Source organism: Catharus ustulatus, chromosome 1 (assembly GCF_009819885.2).
Source record: "Catharus ustulatus isolate bCatUst1 chromosome 1, bCatUst1.pri.v2, whole genome shotgun sequence".
NCBI classification, from domain to species: domain Eukaryota; kingdom Metazoa; phylum Chordata; class Aves; order Passeriformes; family Turdidae; genus Catharus; species Catharus ustulatus.
Window position 1 is genome coordinate 101,386,646 of NC_046221.1, and position 22,866 is coordinate 101,409,511.

Here is a 22,866-nt window from a genome sequence, read left to right on the forward strand (position 1 = left end):
AGAGGAGAACAGAACAAAGAAGTGTGGATCACTGCTCTCTGTCAAGTTATAGTGATTGATCTGAATAACCACTATCCCTGTATCATTTCCATAGATCAAGTAAGATTTCTGGAACTGCAGCACACATGTATGCACACACACAAGAGGGTGGCTTAGCTGATTGTCAAATTGTTCAAGCCAGTGGTTTTCAAGGGAGTTAATTGAATATAGTGAAGAAAGAAATCTCATTAGTTAGATCAGACAAATAGATATACTCACAGGGATGGTTAAAATGGAAATGGTTTTGTCAGAAATTTTAGGGAGGAAAAAAGCCTTACATTTAGATTTGTTTATTCTCTTAAAACAACCTTTAAAAAATCCTGATGGGTGAATTCAAGAGGGTAACGGGCTCCTAAAGTTCTGTTTTGGTAGACTCAGACAATATGCTTATCAAGATCTTTCCTCTTAAAGTTCTTTAGACAGCCAAAATGTGTACCCTGTAAATAAGAGATTCCAGTTATTCTTCTACAGCCTTGTATGCCTGAAGCTATTCTACTTCTCTCATCAACCAATTTAATAAGCCATTGACCATTTTATTATAACTTTCACTCAGAAAAAAAAGATTCTCTGGCTGCTAGCAGGCTAACGGGTTTCCAAAGCAACACAGAAATGTCTCAGGAACAAGGACTAAAGACCTCCCCATGTTAGAGATATTTACTTGAAAAAAGTAGTTACTGCTGGGAAAATCCAACCTATTAGGAGTGAGACATTCATTCATTTAAGTTCAGAAATCAATTCAATTTTCAGTCAAAGCGGTTTAAAATCAACTTGATCTTTTTTCAGTTTTGAGTTTCACTTAGACCTTGGCCATCTCTCTCTAAATGAAACCAACTTTCACCATGAGTTGGTAGTTAACTGGTGAAATGAATCAAAAAGATAAATTAAAAAAATAAATCCAGATCAGTCCCTACACCTGGTTCAGTGTCACACAAAGGCAGAGGTGAGTTGCTAGGCTGAAAAAAAGGCAAGACTTCTTATAGAGACAGATGTCTCATTCTGCCAGATGTTTTAATGAAGTTTTTGCATTAATTATTGTTCCTTCTCTCTGGAAAATTTTTTCTCTTTTTTTGTTGTTGTTTTTGGTTTTGTTTATTTTTTATTTGGCTTTTTTGTTTGTTTTTTTGGTTGCACTCCCAACAACCACTTCAAATTTTAGACTCTTCAAAGCCATCTATTTACTACATTAGTCACTATTTATATCAACATTTTAAGTGTCAAATGTATACCGGCCGTGTCTAATCATTACCAAAGAGCAGAATATGTTCTCATGGCTTAAAAAGTTGTAAACTATAGTACTGCTAACAAGAAATGAGAGTAGGTAATAACTAAAGTAGGAGAGAAAAGATGCACTGGGAAGAATTAAACGCAGTGGGTTTCAGCATAGTTCAAAATGTCAGAAGTGGAAATCATACCCAGAATTGGCTTAAAGCTCATGCTTAAATTAAATCACCTAAAGTTAGCATTTTCATATTTAAAGGTGTAGGATTAATAAAATTAAATTTTGAAAATTTGGGAGGAATTAAATTCTGACCCACTAGTCACAGATTATCTGAGTGAAATGTCAGGACACATTGCCTCAGTCTTTGCATGTCACTACTAGACAAACTTAAACATGACACATCATTAGTTTACTGTGGTTATTGGTTGATAAAAACCATGTAGGATGTCCTGGATCGCTATCTTTATCAAGAGAAACAATTCCAGGATCTCTTAATAGCCTGTCTACACTTATATAGTCTATGTAGACATCTTTTAGATGATTTTTTGATAGTTCATATAGCTCTGCAATCATGAATATTTTATTTGAAATTATGGAATATATATACTTAATTTAAGCTGGTTTTTTTTTTTTTTAAATTTCACTGCATGCAAATGAATTCAATATAATAAGAGCTAGAATAATTTCACTAAAGACATTTACAAAAGCAGTTTTAAAATAAAAACCCTTCTTGCCCTTCTCGGTGAGTGACTCTACTGCTTTATAGGGCAGCAGTCAAAGATGGGTTGGCAATGAAAACTTCCCACATATGAAGAAAATTTCAAGTACCATTATGCAGATCATCATTTAGGAGCCACTCATATCTGAACAGATGGTGAAATCTATTCAAATGAGTATGTAAACATATTTTCAAAGATCACAGCACCCTAAATAAGAGTGCTAGAATTTATTTATCTTGAACAGTTTTTGATGTCTTAAAATAAGACAGAGATAAGATTACTGAGACAGAGATTTGTCAGGGATAAATGCCATTTCAGATGTCAAAATCGAAAATTTAGTTCTTTAAAATCATCTCATGGCTACAGATGTTCCAAAATTATTGAAGTACCAACTTTTTATGCCAAAAGGATCTTTACAAGCCATTATTTCTGAAATATATCATATTTCTATCTGACAAAATTTAACCATGGCTTGATGCTACTACATTTTATCTCATCAAGGGCTTTGCAGGTTCAAATTAATGATCATAGAGAGAGCTGAAAATCTTACAGCTTTGATGAAATCTACTATATATGTAATAAGATATTGTGTTTAGGATATTAATTTATACAGAATGAATGGCAGATCTTCCTGTTTTCATTGAGTATGAATGGACATTATGTACAGTAATTTCATGATTTTAAGCCACACCATTTTGACTAAAACTTTGGTCCGAACCTGGAAGTGCAACTTATACTCCAGAGCGGCCAATATATGAATGAAGTTCAAAAATTTGCCAACCCGGAAGTGCGAGCCCGCAGCAGCCCCATGCTGAGCGGCGCCCACACGGCCCCAGTAGCAGGGCAGCGCTGAGCCGAGCCCACCCGGCCCCGAGCTGAGCCAGTAAACCTCACGACCCCGCGATTCTGCTACTAATTGGCAACTTTGTGAAAGTTGCACTCGGATCCTCACTGCGAACGAAAGTGCGGTTTATAATCTGGTGTGGTTTATGTATGGACAAAGAAAGAACTGTTGCCGACGCCTGGAAGTGCGGTTTATTATCAGGTGCAGCTTATAATCGTGAAATGACTGCATTTTAAAGAATGGAATCATTTCCCATATTTTACTAACCATATAATGAAAAAATGTGACTCTTGTTATTTTTGCTGACATCTACGGCTACTCTTGAAGAGCAAAGCAAGGACACTTCTTGCAGATGACTATCTTGTTACATGCCCTTGCTGAATTGTAACTTTTTTGTTTTAACTAGTATACCAAGAAATTAGAATCAGAAGTGATGCCATTTATGGCAAATATATCATTTGAAACCTCAAAGCCACTAAATACTTTATCTAACAAATAAGGAGTCCATTCTGCTTCCCTATATTCACTGACTTATACCCTGGAACTACCAGAGTGCTGCTGAGAACAAAGCAAGCACTAGCTTTTATACATATTTTGCAAAAAGCATTTTGAAGCAGGCACAATCCTTATGTGTGACACTAACAGTTGGAACAGACAATTTAGTCATTGTGAAAATCTTTTGAAGTGTAAATGACTAACATCTCTTTTCATCTTCTCCATGATTTCAGTTTTATCTGAAACATGTTGTTAACAGAGGAAAAGAGTATCCTTAAAGCCATCTTGTCATATCCTTTTCAGCTCTCACTGAACCAAGAGTTCCTATTTCAGTTCTGAACATCTTTTTCTATTCCATGTGTTTTTTTCCTTACTGCTCTACAGTTGCAAGTACAGCAATTTAGAAGAAGTTGGCCTAGAGTTTGAATTTGGAGAGACAATGTTAGACAAAGAAAATCACTTGCATTTAAGTCAGTTAAGTATTTTTTCCTCTTGGCAGTGGTCTGTGTCTACCTGGGTCTAAAAGAAGTTTCCCTCTGCACAAGAAAATCAGACTTTCTGATGTGAATGGCAAACTCAATTTATGTGTGTCTTTATGAACACATGTTTATATATATATGTATATTTATATTTATTTGTATTTGTATTTGTATATGTATTTGTATTTATAGATAGTAAAGAGAAATCTTAGACTGAAGGGATAGTTACAAATTTATCATCGACTATGAAAGGCTATTATATATATGGCAAGTTAAATATATTGCATAATAGTTGATTGGAAAGAAAGGTAAATAAAAATAAAATGTTTTTCTTATTATTCCAGTGTAATCAAGTTTTTAATCAAGATATGCATTTTCACAATTTCATTTGTCATAATATATGTCTACTGCAGTCCTTTCTGTAGACAGAAGAGTTACCAGAGATCTGCTGTCTACCATAATAGTGATTGTCTGGGGTTAAGAAAGCTCCTGGTCAAATTATCAAGGAAATATTACTAAGAACTGAATAATTTTAGTATTCTAGAAAAGTGGTAACAGCAACCTGAGGGAATAAATCAAGAAGACCCCATTAACTGTTAATATCTTAGTAATGTTAAAAAAACATAGTGGCCATATTTTGAAGCATACTTTTTAACTCACTTTTACCTAAAGTTTCCGGCTTTCTTCTGCATCTGGTTGAAAAAAGAAAGACAAATCTCTCATATCTCATACACCCACTGTAGCTCTAAAGAAGTGTAATTGCAGCTCATCTAGTAACAGAAAAATATGAAGGAAGAAGAAGTATGTATTAAAAAGAAGAACACTTGACCGTCTGATAGTGTGGAGAATTTATACTGTGTATCATGTGATTATTCTACAAAAAAATTTTTGTTGGTATGTGTGATCATCTGACAAGAAAATTATCAAAGTATTGTTGAGAAAAGGAAAACAAATCAAAAAACCAACCAACCAAAACAAAACAAAACAAAATATTCTTTTTGTAAATACAAACCAGAGATATTTAAATTTCAGTTTGGTTTGCCCATAATAACCAAGGTAAAGGCCACTTGTAAGTTCACACTCAAAGGCCTGAAGAGAAATAAGATCAACAACTGAAACAGTGTTTTCCACAATATCTGTTAGATTTACCTTTTATTGGTTTGATTGGTTTCTCTTTCCTGAAATCAGATTGTGAAAAGATGTGTTGAGATCTTTGGAGACAAAGGCTACCACTTCACAGTGAAATAAGCCTAATAATCTAAGCCAGAGAAGATACAGATTAATGGAGACAAGAGGGGGTCTTCTCACTTCCTGTCAGTAAGAACTGAACCACAACATCAGTCATAGAAAGAGGAATATTTTTAGATGGCAAAACTACCATACTGTAGGTCATGAACAACAAACGTTAAAGGAATTCTCTTGTGTTTCAATTCACCTTGTACAATATGATGAAATAATTTTTGCAATTACTGCAATGCAGCTGGAAATAGACTGAAAATCTGCTAAAGCAAAATGCATTGAAATTGCAGGGAAAACAAGCAACAAATCTAATGTATATTTGGGTAATTGAACTTTGAATGTTCATGGCAGATAATTTGTCTGGATATTAGAAACCTGTGCCACATAGCACTGAGGCAATCTTTCTCATTCCTCTTTGCAATCAAGAAATTCCTGCCTGTCCACAATTTAAGGAATTGACTTGTCTGTCTTGTCTATTTAAGTATGCTCTCTGGAAAATCTTAACGTAAGGTTTATTCTTTGTATAACATTTAATGGCTTATGAGTCATTTTTTCAGGTGTCCAATCTGCACGCAATTGTTAGGAAGATAGTGGTTCTGCTTTTCTAAAACCATACAAAAATAATTTGGGCATTTCTAACTGGGAGATAGTAAGACAACGAATGTATTTGGAATTTTAAGAAAAAGGTTGCTATGCCTAAAACATATAAGGTATAAAAATTAGGATAATGAGGTGAAGAAAGGCTTTATTTTAGTGCCTTTTTGCACGTTTTTTGCTCAAGTAAGAGCTTCATTCATTTACATCTCTGTACTTGTGATGTTGAGATCTGTTGATAAGTTCAGAAATCGACTTAGTCACTGAAAAATTACTGGACATCGTCTTGGATATGATCCCTATTCTTTCATCCAGTCTGTCATGGAACAGAGGAAGTAAGATGGCTCAATGACTTCTTTTAGTGCCTTAACATGAGTACTTGCACAACCTTGTATCTTTCTAAAACTAGAACTGCCATAAAATGTTAAACAACTTCTATGGATGTTTTTCTTTAGCAGGACAATGATCTACATCTGCCTTGAATTAATACTGATTTTGCCTTGACTATTCCATTCTCCAGCTGTGTTGTGGTTTAGAAATTTTTCCCATTATTATGTTAAACTAGCCGGGATGGCTCTCCTATTAGCCGTTAAGAGCTGGAGACAAAGGACTAGCTGAAGCAACCTGATGGCCCCATTAGGGAAAGGTGGAGTCCTGCTTTTGTTTTCGGCAAGTAAGAGGACACTGGGGGTAGGAGAACTCACACAGCTCCCGGCCGAACTCGAGGAGAGAGGTTCCTTTTCTCCTGTTGGGATCAGGCTTCTTGGATTTGGACTGCTAAAGCTTCCTGCTTCCTCTGAACAACTGGGAACTGGGACGCCCACGGTGAGCAGAGTTCCTTCCTCACCCTTTTCTTCCACCTGGGGTGGTGAGGCCACCTGGCCCCCTCCCCTACCCCTGCAGCAGCCGCGACTGAGAAGCCGCCTGCCCTGCTCCATCGGAGAGCCATCGGTGACTGAAAAAGGGACTGGGACTGAATTCCATTCTGTTCTGTCACTGTTTTTTTTCTTTCATATAGCTGATGCTGGTTTTGTTTGTCTTATAAATATATCAGTAAAGAACTGTTATTCCCAACCTATACCTTTTTTGTGCCTGCGAGTTCCTGAATTTCCTTTTCCTGGTAATACTGTCCCTTTAAACCGGGACAAGCTGGCAAACACAGAACTGTCTCCTTGGTTATTCCTCAGCTTAAATGTACAGAGATTCTTCCAATGGGCTTGTGATTCTTCACAGGTCTGAAAAACAGAGGAGCTGTTTCGGAAGATCAGAGAGAAGATAACTCCTAATGTATCCACCTGTTATCTGTCAAAGTGATTCAAAATAGAACTACATGCATGGGCAATATGTCTTCTAGGAGGGAAAATGGTGCACAGAGCAATGCAAGGTGGGTGTGTTGATATTGCCTTGTAGTTTGAGCTCCTGCAGGAATTTTTTTTCAGATTTGCTCCCTATCGTTTGCACATGTAAGACACTTTCCTAGTCATAAGCGCATATGATCATAAGTGTTTCAGAAAATGATTTGAGAATATGAGTAAAGTAAATTATGTAGCTGTTGCTTGGATTCTAACAAATTTAATTAATGTACTTATACAATTCAGTGTACTGGTTGTCTAAAATTTAAATGAATAGAAGTATAATATCCTGCTGACAGTAAATATGATCAGACTTGTTTCTCTATGGACTCTTAAACCATATGACAAAGAACTCTTGCTTTAATGCATTTGGGAAAAAATAAAAGGTCTGTGTAACTTTTAGAGGTCTTCTGAAAGTGTTATGATAAAAATAGATCAGAGTGGAGACTGAGACAAAAATGTGCTCAGAAAGAAGTAACTGTGACCTCATCTTATGTCAGAACATTTTTGTTGTATTGCATTGTTTCCCTGTGTTGGTGAAAACATTATCACAGGCTGATTGCTCAAAGTCATGACCTGAAGATATAAGATATTTTGAGTGAGATTTTTTCAGTGCAGACAAAAAATAGTTTTGAATCTTATCAACCAAGTGAATATCCTAAACTTTAAACTTAGAAGCACATGTGTAAAGTGAACAAGGATTTCTATTTTATTTTGGATCAAAAAAGAGAATAAATTGTAATAAGAATCAGATTATTATCTTCTGCTGTTCTATTTACAGATCTTGTAGCTTAAGGCAAGGATCTATATCAGCTTTACAGAGGATTACAGCAGTCACTTGGTAGTTCATAAGACACCGAAAACTCAACAAGTCAATTATTTTTAACTTGCAACAAGGGCCAAGGACCTGCTATTAATATCACTTTTTATTTATACCACCATTACTAGGCTGCCTTTATCAACATTCTAAGTTCCATTTACCTATGAACTGCTACTTGAACAGCTTGTATAGTGAATCTCTCAAAAATAAATCACTATCAAAGCTTTCATATCCCCAGACTTGTGACTATACCATTAGGAATATATGTTTTCCTGCATGATATTTTTTATATATTCAGAATTGTCTTATTCTCAACACCACCAGCATTTGACACCATGTAAAAAACTCCAAAATGATTGTATGCAGGTGTAAATGCTAAATGAAATCTTGTTTGACTTTTCATTACCTTCTGAAGGAGCTATATTCTCTTTTTGCTATGACTATCCTCTGAAAATAGAATATCTGCTCAAGGGTATTTAGCAGAGAGAAAGACATTTTCTGCATAGAGTATTTTTACATTATGAAATACCCTGCTGATTTTGAAACACTGATGTTATGCTAATTTATCTGACAATGTAAGACACTCTTGCGACCACATGAACGCTAGTCAAAACCCTAAATATATCTGATCATCTCATTTTTTTCAAGCTAGTAAGGATTGCAGAGATAAATTGTCACACATTGCTTGCCCCAAGGACAGTCAGTTGTAGGTGTCAAAGCAGAGAAGACTAATTAGTCACCTTTCAGTACTTCAGGGTCAGAAGAACAGGTTATTGCAGCTTGCATAAGGCAATCATCTACACTTCTTATGGCAGACTGTCCCTCTCCGTTTTCCCCACCCTGCACCATTTCTAAGGGAACCCATGAGGAAAAGAACTTATTTTTGCAAAGTGCTTTGGGCATCATCAAATCTTTGTTTTATGTATTATTTTCTTCGTGGGGTCAATTGATCTTGGCTGTATTTTGGTAAGTGTGTAGTCTGCTACTTAAGTCTGTTTATCCTCACATGTATAGACATGTATTTTTTATCTTTGTAAAGCATTTCAGGATTCTGGAACTTTAAAGGTTAAAGCCATCTTGTACTTCTATATGTTTAATGTGCATATGTGGTAAGTGATTGTCCATCCTCATTCAAACTTTCATCTTATGATGTCTTCGAAATAGCATAACGCTACATGAATTCAGAAGATAAATTCTTTATAGTTTCTAATGCAGTGAGATGGCTGTTCATTAATAGCTGTTTGGAATTTCAGTGAGTGTAATCCAATCAAAATGATTTTCTATAAAGTATCCTGTTTGGATGCTTTATACATTTTTGAACCACCCCTTTATCTAGCCACTACTATTGCTCAAGTAAAAAAAAATCACAATTTAATAAATTTTAAAAAATCTCACTATACTCTTGTAATTGGTAACACATAATTGTAATGCAGAGGCATAAATTCTTTTTTAAATAGGTTTATTTTACCTGTGAAAGTAATACAATTCTCCAAGCCTAGCCATTCAAATCAGATTGTTCACATCCATACTGTGCTTTGAGAAGGGCTTATGGGATGGGTGTGATAGATTTTCAAAAGAGAAGGAGTTTCTTTTTATGCTGTAGTAGAATGAAAGCAAAGTTGTGACAGATGCTCCAGAAAGATTTCTGCTTACTCTGGAATATGGCCAAACCTTATTAATGCAGTTTTTTAAAATGTTGGGTTCATCATGGAGCAAACATTTATTTTCATCTATGACATCTATAGGGCACATAATAGGATAAACTTATGAGCTGATGTCATCATGTTTTTATTTTCATTTCCACTATGATCTCCATTTAGTCAGTCATAAAAAATTAAAACACTTGCTCCCATCTTAACTGCAGTTTCCAAGCCTATAGTTGCTTAAAAGATGAATCCAATTAGTCTGTAATTAAACACACAGGAAAATAGGAACACAAATTATGAGTCCATCTTAAATAAAAAAAAATAAAGGTAGTTCTGGTTGTGCTTAAGGATCAAAGGCTGACTTTGAAATGAAGAATTTAAACAGGGTTTGGGTTTTTTTTCTTATGTGTAGCTAAAAGCATTGGATTGTATAATATAGTTATAGCAAGACTTTGGAAATAGTATTCATTCAATGCACTCAAAATACTACATGTAAATGCAGAGTACAGGACTAAGGAACAGCAAAATTTATGAATGATTTGCATTTCTTTCCTTTCACACATTGATTCATACCAAGCAAGTGAATTTCATTCATTCTCTTTTAAATATTGCTATTTAATGTGGCATTATGAAAAAAAAAAAAAAAGACAAAAACCACAGAAAATATTTTACTCAAGGCACATTTTTTATTATATCCAAGCTTCTAAGTTTTCTGTAAAGTTCTGTTAAATGAGTGTTAATCTGTTGGTTTTATGGGTTGTGTTTGATTGGCTAAGTTTTTTTCCTCTTTACAGCAGTATATAGCATACCTGAGTTGTTGGATTAACAGTTCAATCTCTATATCGATTAAATTTAAACTTTAATTGAAGATTTTGCCTCTGGGAATGTAAATTAATCAGCTCAAATAACAGTGCATATTTTTCAAGGACTGAAGCTATGCATCCCACTACAGCCTTTTACTCAAATTGTAGAATAATCATAGGCTGTGGGATGTTGCTTGGTGTACTGACAGTTTGGAAGCCAGGATTTCCAGACTTTGTACATACTGAGTGTCAAAACAGAGACTCCAGAAATCCCAGGAAAGATGTTTGGCCAAGAAAAAACCTTCCTGCTAACCCTGGAGTGGGAAAAACCTGAAAACTCCAGACTCAAGCTCATTCAAAGAAGACAAGAAACCCTTGGCACTTAAGAAGGCTAAGAGCCCTTGAGACTCCCAAGTGTTTCAGGGAGCCTTGAGTACTGCAAGAGCTCTGTGGTCACCAAGGTAGGGGATTGCTTGTCAAAATTCTCTTGGAGCTTAAGAATCTGAGTATCTTCAAGCTCTTTTGACCTGCTTGAGGGAACACAGGGGAAAAAAAGAATCTTTCAGGTCCTTCACAGGAGTTAGTTTAACTAACAGACAGAGGAAGAGGGCTTTGAAAGAGCCAGGGTCACCCAACTGAAGTCCAGTACATACCAGTACTTGATATGACCAGTTCCAGGTAAAAATTTCCTTCTTTATAGGCTTTTTGCGAGATTGCATGCAAGTAATATTTTGGTGTGCCTTTTTTTTTCTTTTTTTTAACAGAACATTAAAAATATGCTAATAAGAAAATTTTAAACTATTGTGCATTGCATCAAAGATCTTGCTCAATGTCTTGTCCCTCACAATCATCAAGAGCACATTCTTAAAAAAAATACATGACTCATACTCTAGGTTTCCCAATTAACCCACTTAATTTCACTGATAGTTCTGTGGGCCTTTCACCTTCTGTCAGTAGCCTCTCTCCAAACCTATAGATGGTACTCCAGTTCTCTCAACTCACTTCCTGTATTTTGATCCATATTTTAAAAATTTTTATGTTGTTTTTTTTTTTTTTTAATGAGATGAACATGACTGCAGGCAACATGCAAGAATATGCCCTCTAACCAAGTTCTTAGTTGTACATTTTTTATATTCCTGAATGGCTAACATTAATTTTCCCTTTTTGACTGCTGAAATTTCTATATGATATTTTCAAAGCGCTACCTGCAGAAATACCAGGAGCTCTTTCACTTCATAATGAAGCAGAATCTTTTATTGTGAGTATGTCACTGTGTGACTTTTAAAAAATTAGTTAGCTGATATTATTTAATTTGCATTAATCTGCCACTTTATCTTCCATTTTTTGATGCTTCATTCAAATATTATAAAATCCTTTCACTATACTTGACATTCAGCTTTGCCCCTTCTGCCTGATTTTATATTCTTAAAGAGCTATATCACATCATTGCTTCTATAATTTTCAGACTTATTTGTAAACATATTTGACAACAGAAAAACCAAAAAGGTCTCTCTGAAAAGTCTCAGTAGTTGTGAAAACTGACCATTAATTCCCATGTTTTTCTTCTTACAATGACCAGAATCTTCCCTTGTATTTCTGAAATCTTAATTTATTTAGGAACTTTTGTTCAGAATGTACTGAAAACCCAATAATTCTTTATTAACCAAATTGCCTTTTATTTTCTCCCAAGTTTATTGCTGCCTTGGACGACTCTTGTGGATGTGTTGAACATGGCTTTTCTCTACAAAAGCTGTCTTAACTCTTTGTAGCACCAGAATTTATCCTCCTGTTTCTATCACTTTGTCCACTGTGGATAATGGTGCCGATCTACAGTTATCCAGATCATTATCCAACTTTATTTCACAAGTTGGAATTGCTACAATCACAATTGCCCTCCTAACATCAACTCGAGTTTAAGCAGGTACTTTGAAGTCACCCATAAACACTATTTCCAGAAAGAGAAAATCCTCACTTCTTTTGTAAACAAAACCAATAAATAGAATTCATCTTCTTTTTCTGATAAAACTTTAGTGTTCTCACATATTCTATTTATTGTCTGCATCTGCCTTGTATATCTGATTAGTCAGGTTTTCATTAAACTATGAAGCTTTGAAAACTGAATGAACATATTCCCTTTTCATCTACATCATGTATTTCTGATTTAGAATGTAGTATGAAATCCAATATTAATCCTATTAAAATTTTCATCTTGTTACTCAGAATGTGAATATGACTTGTGGTGGCTTATTTTGGGAAATGCAGCATTTCATTAAATGAAATGAGTGATGTTATGATTTCATTCAGACCTACTGTAGAAATTAAACCTCTTCAGTACAACGTTTAAAATTGAAATAATTTATTTTTCAAGGATAAAGACAACTTAGTGATGAATTTAGGTTCACTTTTTGAAGTGCATTTCAAAGAGCATTCAAGGGCAGTATACAGATATAATGTGAAAAAAAAAAAAAACAACAAACAAAGATCATCACTCTATAACTCAGAGTATTCTTGAATTAACTTTTAAATGATCTCAGAAACGGTATCACCTGTAATACCCCATCCACAAAGAGTATAAGAGGTGTAACTTAGCTAAAACTAAAATGGTTTTCATAGGCAACTGAGAAATCACTCAAAGTATCCCACATAGAATCCTTCAGAGGCAGTAGTTTGTCAAACTGTTCCTCAGCAGGTAATTCAGAGGGAAGAACTCTAGTGTTAACCCTGCAGTTTATATTTCGGGATATCTCTGGTTTTGTACTTTTCTTTTGTGATCTCAGAGTCAAATACTAAACTGATCATAATGTTAATATGCAAAATCTAGTTTCCTTAATGGAGAAGCAAGCTTCAACTGATCAGCATCACCACACCCTGAGTAATGTAAGCCCAGAGTCTCTTGTTTAAATGTGCTCAGCTGACCTGTGTAATTTTGTCAGTATATGGTGCATTTGCATCCAGAAAGATCCAGGTCAAATATTAGCGGTAATAGGGTTACTGAAGCATGGAAAGAAGCTGCCCATTGAGACTTTGTTACCTCCTTCAATAGAGAATTTAAGGACTGGCTACATAATCATGTATCAGGAATGACAAGTATATAGCTCATCTAGCCTTGCGCCAGAGAACTTAGTGACCTCTTAAAGGCCCTTTCATTTTTATTTCCATATGATTCCATGAAGATTTGAAAATAAATACAATAAAAAGCTTTGAGCTGCAGTAAAGGAGCCATATAATGTTTTGAATAGATGACACCAGTGCTGTCTTCCTGGGACTTTTGCCAGGTAAGTGATTTTGAACAACAGCTTTTCTGAACACTTATACTACTGAATCCCTCAATTTATTTGCATTGAAGTCTTTATTCTTAAATCCATATAGAGAAATTAGGCACCTGTACAGAAGGGAAACACATTCCGATATTTAGGAATTGAGCAGTATGCTACAAATACTAATAAATGCATATACCTCTATAATGAACATTTCTGTAATATAGATCTTTTCCTATTTGACCTCTCTCAATTGAAACTGCTGGGCAGGTCAACTGATTAGTAGTATGTACATGCAAATCCCAGAGGCTTTTATGAGTCCTTCAAGCCTTTTAATACTGCCAGTGGAAAAATGGCAGTTTTCTGTGCTCAAAGCCTCATTTTGGTATAAATCTTAAAGACAAAATCAGATAGTGTTAATTTATGTGATCTAATTTAGGTATGACAGTATATATGAAATTGAAAATTACCTTGCAATGCATTTGAGAACATAAATATAATATACACTCAGAAATTAGGATGCTATGTATGTGATTATTTTATATCCTGATAATGTCACTCGTATGACAACAATATAGAGCTTAATTAATATATCACAATCTATTTTTTTCTAAAAAGATTTTTTTTCACACAAGAGCAAAGCAATAGCACCATCTAGAAGAAGCCTACTTTCAGTTATGTGTTAGTCCTTTTGTATCTAGCTTTTTTCCTCCCTCCTTTGCACTGGCTAGAAGATAGCCCTTACGTGTTTCCAATTTGGTCAAATTTGTATGCAGTTTTATCACTGTAATGTGCATGAAGAATCAGAAATTTAAATTAAATTAATATCCTATTTAAAGTAAGGTCTCTAAAAAGTTTTCAGGTAAAGGATTATTATTAGAATTTTATTTCTTTTTATTAGACTGAGAAATTATTCAACCATTCTTGATATTTTTACGAAGTATAATGACAAAATCAGATACTTGGCAGAAAAAAACTTGCATAAGTGGATGAAGCTTATAGAGTATAAGAGACTGAGAATGTACTCTAAAATCAAAAAATGCCAAAACATGAGATAAGCCTTAATACTTGATACTCCTTCCAGGATATTTTCTCATATTGGTAATACTGAACTAATATTACCATGCCACATGACCATAGTGGATGAAAAAAATTAGTCCCTCCATTATAATGCAGACAAAATTTTCTGCCACACACACAGACAAAAAAAGATATTGACATTAAATTTTGTCTTTAGGAAAGGAACATTTGCTCAAGTGCCCAGAACTTCAAAAGTTCCTTATGTCCAGCGCTGGATTTTCCAGGAAATTTAAATATATAAAACATAACTCTATGGTCAACCTCTTGATAATTATTTAGGATGCAGCATTTCGAATTTAAGTCTGTAGTCTAAATCAGAAAATGAAAAACCAAACCCCTTGATTCATAATTTCATAGATTTCAGATGTAGGTTTCCCGTCCAGATCTTTAAAAACATTTTAGAGAAGGTAAGGTCAGAGTGCTGAATCTTGTAGCTGGGAAGAAAGGGATGTATTTTTCTGTCATTTTAGATTTTATTTTTTTGTTGTTGTTTTTTGGTTTTGGTTTTTAGTTTGGGGTTTTGGGGCTTTTTTTAAATTTGCTTTGTTGTTGTTTTTGTTTTTTTTTTTTTTAACTAGATGATTAAGCTTATTGTCTGTGTCTTCCTTCCCAAAATTTGAATTGATCTTTTAGTTTCCCTGGGTCCTGGCCATAAAGTAGCAAATGAATTAGAAATTACAGAGGAAGTCAAGTATTTTGGAGAGGGGAGGACAAACATCATCTGCGTCCTTGCCAATCATCCTGCACAAGCCGAAATTTTCTCCACATGGGAAATGTTGTGGTGACACATATTGAATTCCTGCAATTTACCCATAAGATGAGATAAGCATCACAGATATAAGTAGTAATGCAGAATTGGGTTTGCAAAGAAGCTCTGTACATAGACACCTGAGCTAGCGCCAGGCAGTGCTGATACCATCATGAGGTACACACTGCCTCCCGTCCCAGAGAAGCAACCCTGGTCTCAGGGTGCCTTGTAGCTCAAGTTTCAGGCCATGGTGATGACCTTGCTGCAGATTTCTATTTGGTAGTGTGGGAATCAGTGCTAGTTTAGGACTAGCCATGTTGTGCTCCATGACACACTGCAGACGTACCTGCCGACTGCTCCGTGAGGAGAGAGGTCCACCAAAGATGAGACTGTAAAGTTGTGGTTAAAACCAAAACTGCCTAAAATTCTTTTCACAGAATCACAGAATGATGAGGGTAGGAAGGGACCTCTGAAGGTCATCTAACCCCACTGCTAAAGCAGGGATTTGGATATCACCAGAGAAGGAGACCTCACCACTTCTCTGTTCAACTTGTTCTACTTGTTCCAGTTCTCTGAACAGTGCTTCTTCACATGTAAAGTGTCTTCCTTGCATATAATTTAAAGTCTGCACAAGATGGAAGTTATACATTTGCAAAGCACAGAAAGCACTTCACAGCTTCAAAAGGGAACCTCACATTTTCTGTATTTTGGACCTCACGTCTTCTGTGGACTTAGAGGTGGCAATAGTCACAACTGCACAGCTGAGGTCTGGCATCCTACACAGTGCAATTATGGTGTAACAGTTGATATTCATACCCAGCACAGACTGGAAGACAATCAATAAGAAAAATGGCAAAACATAACCAATAAATATGGCATATAGTCTTTTCCGTTTTTGAGTCAATTTATAAAGGGTAGGAGGAGGAGAGATGCCTTTAATATATTTCAACTTGTATTTAAAATGTATTAAATGTAAGTGATTTCGACTTTTTTATTTCATGTTCTAAGTACAAAGAATCAGGACATTAGTATTTAGTGTTCTTTTAATTAAAATAGCAGTTTACTCTAAGCCCTGGAATTAATTACTTTTTGAATTGCTTCTCTGCTCTGCTAATAATGTTTGACAGTTTTAAAATAGAATAACTAAACTTGAGGCTATTCAGTTTAGTAGACTGATGCAGAATGAACTGAGAAAGATGAATTGTAATTTAAAAAACTGTCATGTGCAAGAGCATACTGCTCATTAAATGATGAAAACCTCTGTCAAAATTTGCATATGCACACTGAATGAAAGCCCATTCAGAAGACGGAAACTGAAAGTAATTTTAACATTATTGACTTAATGATACTAAATTTTGTCCTAGCTATGACTTTAAAAAGACATGACCATTTTTACATGAGATCAGGCCTTGGAAAGAAATAGTTTACCTTTTACAGGAAATGTGTGTTAAAAATGCTGGGTTCAATATATTTTTCTTAATTATGGAGAAGTGTTACAGGTCTTAAATGACAGGACATGCATTTTAAACTAGAAACAGAAAAGTTTTCACCTGTAACAACTTATTCATGTAAATAATAGTCAAAGAAGGATTCTGTGGTTTTAGTTAACTTCTTGAAAAAATTGCAACTTTAATGCATACTAACATATTGTCCCAAAGCATAAGGCAATCATTTTACCTTATTTAGAATATTTTGATGCCAGTCTCCTGAAAGCAAAACCCCATGTATAGATTCCTAGGTCTGTTAGTATTTGTAATGAATCAATTTTAACTGAGAAGAATCTTCAGTATTACCCATTAATATCCAAATATCTCTATTAGGACTATGCCTACTTATATATGTACTCTTTCCATCTTCTGCCAACCTTCCCTTTTATCCCCATCTCAGGATTAAGAAAAGGACAACACAATGAAAGGCTAAACTGTGTTAGTCTAGAAGCTAATCTTTTAAAGTAAGACTTCACTTGGACCATGAATGTGTATACAGCATCTTCAGTGGAATTTTGTTTATTTACAACTGCCCATCAAGCCAGGCTTTTCCTTCTAATTCAGTGCTCCCAAAGAACTCTTCCCCTTCTGCCTTCATATCAGTCTAGTTGGCAGTCCATCATTTATTTACTTGTAGCTTGGCTGCATACACTACTCATGTGCTAGATGTAGCAAAGGTGCTGACTTAGAAAATTACATGCAGCCTTCAAATTGCTTTTCCATAAGAGGTTATAAATAAATGCTTTTTTTGAACAAGGTCTACAGTAATTAGTAACTTCATAATATCTTGCAGTAACTAATTTAACTCCAAAATACATGATTTGCCACCACCTCTGTTACTCTCTCACAAAGACGAAATGTTTGGCAAGACAGTAAGATTCAAGCACTTCTTTCTATGGCACAAGATTATAAATATTCCACTTAAATAATAAATATGACTCACCCTGCCTCCCTAGTGTAAAAAAGAGTATTTGTCTTAAATGGTAAATTGTGCCCTATTAACAATTCCCTGGAAAAATGCATTTAATTACCTTATTCCACTGGAACACTAATGAAATAAGAATTAGTTGAACTTTCCAATTAACCCTTCAAAGATTCCACACTACTACGTAGGAGAAAAGGTGCTGCTTTGTCTTATTAAGGAAGTAATTTCTTTTGTCAGTATTAAAGAGAATATTTCAGGAAAGCATCCAAGTATCTATATGACTGAATTATACTTTCCTTTAAGCCCTCTTCTTCATTCTTACAATGAAGAACAGGTTCATACAGTCCCCATATATGTCACATTATTTATAAATATGGTTTTCAGATGGGATCCCCATTGAGTATTTGGGTTTAGTTACCCTAAACATAGTTATAGGAAGAAAAGTGCAGTAAAAGCTGCAACGGAATGCCTCAGAGGTAAGAGCAGATGAATTAACTAATAATAAACTAGCAATTTCCTGATAATTTCTTATTATGTTGTAATCATGTTTGTTTTGTAAGGAACCAGTTATCTATTTTAAAACTAATTTTAGCTTCTGCCATTTCGGTTTTCATTTTAAATTATGCAGATTCCCATGGTTTATCTTCCACTGTTGTCTTCAAATTCTTAACCTGTGATTGGTGATTCAGAATATAATCGTGGGAAGATCTACCATGAGTTTCATGTGTTCTTACAGTTGTTTATTTGAAAACTGATTATTTATAATTTTTTCTTGGGTTTTTTTTCCCCTGTATTTTTGTTTTCTGGGTTTTATTTGATGTTAGTTATTTTAGCCAGAGAGTAGTAATCACAAAATTCTTAATAGATGACTTGGAAAGGAGAAGATTTTTTCAAATTTTTGAATATTCATGTTCAGCTTTCTTCCAGATTTTGCCAATAATAGGTATCGAATTTCGTGAGCTCTTCCAGATAGCAACATGTCTGTGTAAACCAAATCATCAACATGTGAATGCCAAAATACCAAAACTAACCAAACAAAACCAAACACCCCCCACCCCCCTTTCTGAATTGTCCTTATTCTTGAAATGTAGAATTTAAGGTTCTTGAAAGCCTTAATTTAGGTGACAAATTTATCTCTGTTTTAAATGTGAAATCTGAGCTAGCACTTTTGCAAATGCCATTTGCATCAGGGAGGATAGCTGGCAGAACTTTAATGTTCTTCAAAATTTTTTGGTAACAAACCCCTATTGGTAAGAAATTTTCAACCATGTAGCCCAATATATGCATATTTATTTATTCATGAAATATATACATGGACTACTGTACTAATGCATTGTGTTTATAAAGCATATACAAAAATGGAAATTAAGAAGGATGAGATAAGGATTCTTAAAAATAGTTTTGCTTAAAAATAGTTTTGTTTTGGTTATTAATGGTGTAAAAAATATTTTCTTTCTGCACCCCAACAGGGTGTATTGTACACTCCACTAGTCCACAATCTCCCCCCATTTTGGAAATCATTGTTTTAAATAAAGGAAGAAAGTTGATCACAGTAGGCAATCCCTGTATCACCTCAAAAAATTACTTTTTAAATTCATCCCATTTCAGAGTGAGACGATCCAAACAGGATAAAAGAAACAAAGAGAAGAAAAAACAAAAGTCTCCTGTAGAAGTCTTTTATCCATTGAAATTGCGTGGTATCATGTAGATCCAAGTTGCACTTATTAAATACAAGACTAATTATGAAAAACTGCAGGTAAAAAGTAACAGATTTTTCTTCATTCCTTGTGTAAACTGCTTTCTTCTCATATTTAAGGATTATTCCCCAGACTGGTTTGCAGAAGGGAAACACACTTCAATTTTCAAGAAAACTGTGTAAGAAGAGATCTTTAAATGTGTCATATTTGGAAAACATTTGTTGGAAGAGTGCAGACCCAAAGTCCTTCTGCACTTACAAGAGACAGTCTATGAATGACCAGGAAATGGATAAGCCAAAAGATGTTATTTTAATGGACTAAAGGTTCCGTTATCCTGATGTCACACAGGAAGGTATATGTTATATTTCTCTGTAAGTGTTTCATCACAAAAGATTGGAATAATAGTATGTATTTCAGATGTTCATGTTTCAACTTCCAGCACTATTGAAAGAAATATTGAATAAGTCCATATTAATATGCAATTCAGGATGAAAGGAGCCTATGTAAAGGTGAAATTGTTGGTACTGAGTTCTCCATATCTCCTCTGTACCTGTTTTCAGGGATATTTATTTAGCACTAGTTTTACTCTGTTCCTGTGGGGCTGCATGCCTTTTAGAAGTTAGGAAAACAGACTCTGCTGTAGCAACACATCTTTCAGCTTAGTTTCATCTATAAGGAAAACAGCTCACACACTCAAAGTCTGCTCCAATTTGCAATCCAAAATGCAGTAAGTGAGGGTAATTGGGAGATTCATTTTAGAACCACACTCCTAATCTGAACTAAACCATGAATGTAGATGTGCTGATCAGCTTGGTGATTTATTTCAGTGTTTTTAAATGTCACACTGTGTATAACTGTTATACTGAGACTGTAGTTTGGATTGGCTACATTCTAACAAAAAAAAAAAATCACAAAGATTGTGGCAAAAAAAGTGCATCTGTGATTATGTATGACAGCACAGAATCCAAAACATTTTTAAAGAAGGCATAGAGAAGAGAAATACCACTCGCGTATTCCTTCTCACCCTCAGAATCATAGATTGCATTCATTAAATAAGGAAGCCAGTGCCTTCTCCGTTTCATAACTGTGCTGTTCCTTTCAGTTCAAGGAATGTTCTGTTGAAAATGTGGGAGAAGCTCGCGGCTATTTTGAATCCTTTCAGTCTTTTATCCACACAAAGAGGAATTAATTCACTTAGTTTTCATGGGGTATAGCTATAACTATGTCAATGGCAGAGTTAGGATAAGACCAGACCATTCAAAGTAGCCAAGAGAGGATGGACAGATGCTGGAGAGGTCTTGTTTTCACAAGAAAGAATTTAATTGAGAAAGATATGGAGGTAATTTACCTAAGGTTCCTCCACGCTGGGGAATTTTAAACTGAGAATAATTTACCATTTTAACTGAGACTGAATAATCTCTTCTGGTTCAAGGACAAAATAATCGAGATATATTGTCTCATTTTCTCACACACTACAACTGAAAGCAAGCCAAGTCAGTCCTGAATATCGAGGAGTTTTTTTTTTCACCAAAACTGTTCTCCCACTTTATGCTCTATTGTAAAGGACTGGTTACAGACTCAAAGCATCACAGTGTTGAGCTGGGAAGCGACTTCTGGAGATTGTCTTGTCCAACTCCTTGCCTAGACAGGGCCACTTACAGCCAGTTGCCCAGTATTTCTGCTTTTGCCATACAAACATATAGGCTAATCACAGAAGGGAGTGGAAAGCAAAGGAGAAATTTTATTTTATTTTCTTGGCATTGAAACACTAGCATAACACAATTCAGAGGTAAAAGCTTTTTTCTGTCTGTTGAAGAAAACTGTTCAGTGCTTCACATAGATCTCAATAGGAGATTTGACACTACTCTTGCGGAGAAAACTGTCAGATATTTTCATTCATATTTGTCTTTTGTCATCTTGTAATCTCAATTTGAAAATTTTTCACATTGCTTAAACAGATCTATAAATGAGTGATCTCCTTTCTGCCATACCAACCATCCTCAGGCTGATCAGTCTTAGGTTGGCCTAAAGATGTTAGACCACAGGAAGGAAGTGCTTCATGTCTTGCTGTATAAAATATTCTGGGTTCAAATAAATTGCTTTAAAAATCAATAGAAAAATTCATCTGTGAATGTGAGAGAGGCCAACAAAACACACTATCTGAAGAGATTGCCATGTAATGGATGATTTAAAACTACGAACAATAGCATTGTATGTACTGAAGGAAGGAACATAATTACGTTGAGTTTTCTTGTTTATTTTTAAAAACAAGTTTCAGCTGACAACCAATATAGAGCAGTGCATTTCTAATCTAAAAGTGTAGTTGTCATTTCATAATAAAATTCTGTAATAAAATAAGCCAATGTCCTTACTCTAAGAAAAATGCGAGACCTAAAACCTCCTTAAACTCCTTTAAAAATCAATAAAACTCTTACCAAGTAAATCCAAATACTTCCTAATACTACTGCGATGCCATTTGACATAATTGTTTATGGTTATTAGGTTTTCCCATTTATTTAAGAACATTTCATATTTTATTAAATGTCAGTCCTTTTCTTACTTTTTTAGCTTACTGCCTAGTGAAAATGTAAGGTTCTGGCAAATGGCTAACTAAGGATGCAAAAATACACACTAAGTTTATAAAAAAATAGCTATAGAATTCCGGGGTAATGGAAGGTGTGCCCACCTAAGAACATGTGTTATTACTTTACTAGAAAGAGTATTTACCAAAACTCACATAAAGAGATTTTGCAACAAAATGAGACATAAAGCAAAAAGAAAAGATGGTGGTGAAGATTTCAGTAGTTGTGTGAAGCTCAAAATTTCAGCCTCTCTACAGAAGTGGTATCTATTGAGGCAGAAAGCAATTTTGACCAGTCTCTAAATTGCAAACCCTGAACACTTTTGCATAAGCTTTATGCATTCAACAATGTAGATCCTGAGATATTTCCTTAAGGTCTCATTGCTAATGAGAACATGCAGTGACCATTGTGGTCACGCCTCATTTATTTTGTGGATGTCTCCCTCCATAATTATGGTTACTGATTACATTTTGGCATAAACACACTTGGTATGTACCACTTTCTGTTTCTCAATACTATTGCAATGGTGTCCTTAAAACTGAGTGACAATAAAAGATCTAGGAATTTTAAAACTGAAAACACCCTATTTCAGAAAAGGAAAAATGTGAAGCTCGCTGTTATATGATGTGACACAGCACATTTCCTAGAACAGCAAAATCAGCTGTTTTGTGCCTACTTGTTCTATTACCTTTTTTTTTTTAAGTAACTATAACTTGAAACTTAGCCATATGGATGTCTGCATCATCCTGCAGAAGAAACATCTGACTGTCTATAAACATTCGTACGCCTGTTTTCAATGCTACTTTTTTTCCTGTTACTCTACTGTTGCTTGACTAAGGTA